A 3,739-nucleotide genomic window follows, 5' to 3' on the forward strand; every position below is an offset into this window, starting at 1 on the left:
GGAAGGAGGTGGGCAAGGGTATTTATATTTGAGGTAGATCTTGGATTGCACTTAAATTCAAAACATGATCTCGTGCTTAAAAAGGTTGGAGACCACTGATCTATATAGAACATTCTTAAAACTGAAATACCCACCCAGAGAAGTGAAGAAACAGATCAACAGAGCCAAAACAAGTACCCAGACATGAACTTCTTCAAGACAGGCCCAAAAGAGAAAACAACAGAATTCCACTTGTCATCACCTACAGCCCACAACTTAAACCCCTCCAATGCATTATCAACAATCTACAACCTATCCTGGAAAATGACCCCTCACTCTCAGAAGTCTTGGGGGAAAGGCCAATCCTCACATACAGGCAACCCCCAACCTTAAACAAATTATTTCCAGTAACCACACAACACACCTCTATCATAATCATCCAGGAACCCACCCCTGCAATCAGCCCCAGTGCCAACTCTGTCCACACATCTGCACAAGCGAGTTCATCACTGGACCCAACAACATCAGTCACTACATCAGGGGCTCATTTAACTACAAATCCACTAATGTGATCTATGCCATCAAATGCCAGCAGTGCTCCACTGCAATGTATATTGACCAAACTGTATAGTTTCTACGGGAAAGAATTAATGGACACAAATCAGATATCCATAAAAGCAATACACAGAAACCTGTGGGAGAACACTGTAACCTACTTGGGCACTCATTAATAGATCTCCACGTCACCACGTTGTTTCAGGCCAATTCCACAAGCCAAATACACAGGGAAGGGTTGGAAATGAACTTCATTTACAAATTTAATTCTTATGCTAATGGAATGAACAGAGACATCAGCTGCCTGCACACTACCTTCCATATCCTAATGACTTAGCCAACCAACCAAACAATGGAGGTGTCAATTGTTCTTATCAGCCTCTTGTAACTACTTGAACAATCTACTCACTGTCTCTTTTTCTTCCTCCCTCCCTTTTCCCTTATTTATTCTTGGATCTGGACATCTAATACTTCAGTCATCTGAAGAAGTCGGCTGTGCCCACAAAAGCTCATGATACCAGCTACATGTTTTTTTAGTCTTTAAGGTGCTACTAGACTTTTAGTTGTTTTTTTAAGTTTTTCCTGTTACAGACTAACTCAGCTATCCCCCTGAAACTGTACAACAATAGTATGATAACCTGACAAGATTGAAATATTTACCCAAGGAAAGTATATACATGGTAAATGGGTTGGGACCTATAATAAAAATCTGCAAAGAACAACATGGAAATTTGCCATATTATCAGAAATTTTGTCACCAAAGGAAATAGGAGATGGCATTAAAAATAGGATATAAAACTGTTCTTGAACAGTTTGCATGAAAGCCTCAGACTGTTACCAAACCCAGTTCAACACTATAATTTGGTTGATACCACCAGAAGCAAAAGAAGAATCAAAGGCATCAACCATGAACATTGACCAGAATCTGCATAGAAAGACAATAGTGACAGTCATTGGACAAAGACATTTATGTAGTATACCCACCTTGAAAATTTGAATGAAATTTATCAGATGGGTACCTTTGAGTGATGGAGTGGGGAGTAAGATAAAAATGGTATTCTAATAGTCTGCTATAAATTTGAGGGTACGTCTACACTAGCCCCCTAGTTTGAACTAGGGAGGCTAATGAGGGCGACCGAAGTTGCTAATGAAGCATGGGATTTAAATATCCCGTGCTTGATTAGCATAATCCCGTCTGGTCGCCATTTTGGAAACTGACTAACCCGAAGTAACTGCCCGCGTCTATACGCGGCAGAGGAGCGGGATTCCGAGATAAACCCCTTAGTTTGAATTAACTGTTAAACCTCATTCCACGAGGAGTAACAGTTAATTCGAACTAAAGGGTTTATGTCGGAATCCTGCTTCTCTGCCACGTATAGATGCGGGCAGTTACTTCGGGCAAGTCAGTTTCCAAAATGGCGACGGGCCGGGATTATGCTAATCAAGCGCGGGATATTTAAATCCTGCTCTTCATTAGCAACTTCGGTCGCCCTCATTAGCCTCCCTAGTTCGAACTAGGGGGCTAGTGTAGACGTACCCTGAGAGAGTTTGTTTGTGAGTGTGTCTGTTCATTCAAGAGCTTCTCCTAAACAGTAAAAGCTAGGACCACCAAATTCAGTATACAACTTCCTCTTATCATAAGTTAAAGCAAGGCAGGGTTTGGTTGTTCCAGGAAAAGGGGATGTTCCTGGAATAGGACTGTTTCTCATAAAACCATACAGAAGACAGAGAGAGAGTTACGAGGTGAGGGCTAAAGCTCCTGCCCTGGTCCCAAGCCTCCCATCCTCCAGGCACCCTTTAAGAAGCGTTTGAGGGCTGAAGCACCCTGCCCCCCAGATTCATAAAGGGATACATAAAACTATACAGAAAAGAGAATAACCTGGCAAGTGGAAGGGGCTGGCTGGGAGTGGGCCCTCCACTGCCACCTTCCCCCAGGGACAGATTCTCACCCCCCTGGGGCCTCCCTCTTTCCTGGACTGCCCCAGCCCTGAGCCTTTTACCCTCCCCACACCCATGTGCTCTTTAGGGAGGGTGGGAGAGTTCAAGTGTAAGCAAGACACAAGAAGTAATTCTTCCGCATTACTGCGCTCTGATTAGACCTCAGCAGGACTATTTTGTCCAGTTCTGGGTGCTACATTCCAGGAAAAATGTGACAAATTGAAGAAAGTCCAGAGAAGAGCAACAAAAATGATTAAACATGTAAAAATCATGACCTATGAGCAAAGATTAAAACATTGGATTTGTTTAGTCAAAAGAAAAGACTGAAAGGGGACAAGATAACAGCTTTCAAGTGCATAACAGGTTGTTACAAGGAGGAGGGGACAAAATTATTCTCCTTAACCTCTGAGGATAGGACAAGAAGTAATGGGCTTAAACTGTAGCATGGGAAGTTTAGGTTGGATATTAGGAAAAACTTCTAAACTGTCAGCTTGGTTAAGCACTGGAATAAATTGCCTAGGTAGGTTGTGTAACCTCCATCATTGGAGATTTTTAAAAGCAGGTTTAACAAACACTTGTCAGGAATAGTCTAGATAAAAATAATGCTTCCATGAGCACAGGGGACTAAATTAGATGATTTCTTGAGTTCCCTTCCAGTTCTATGATTCAATGGTGGGCAGAACTGTGTTTATTATGTATAGAAAAGTTGGTTTAAAGTAACCAAGTAAACCTTTCCCACCAAAGTGGAGTGAAAACTGAATGAGCTTGCAATGTTTTGCTATGAGGTTTTATTTATCTAACTACTCTGAGATGTTTTCCTAAAAATGAAAATAGCTTAGTTTATGGCATTAAATCTGCAATCAAACAATCCTTACCAATACATTCCAAAATAGAAACCTAAAGTTGGTTTCCTAAATTACAAGGGATTTCTTTTTCAGAAGTGTTATTCACCATGAAATGCTGGGTCTTTAGCACTTCTGATAATCAGATCAGTTAATCCGTTGCCTTCATATGAATTTAACTCTTTTAGAAATATTTGGCCCCTGTGTCTTACAACCTCATGCACACAACCTACAATTATGATGTACCTACTTCATTCCAACTTGTAATAAAAAAAGGTCAATTGTTAGCCTATAATTACTCACAGTTGTTAGGAAACTTTTTTCAAGTGAGCAGTCAACACTACGGCTGTGTCTACATTGGCAAGATTTTTCGCAAAATCTTGCCGCCTGTCTACACTGGCCGCGAGTATTTGCGCAAGAACATT

This window comes from Pelodiscus sinensis, chromosome 10, assembly GCF_052426305.1.
Source record: "Pelodiscus sinensis isolate ZL-2025 chromosome 10, ASM5242630v1, whole genome shotgun sequence".
NCBI classification, from domain to species: Eukaryota; Metazoa; Chordata; order Testudines; family Trionychidae; genus Pelodiscus; species Pelodiscus sinensis.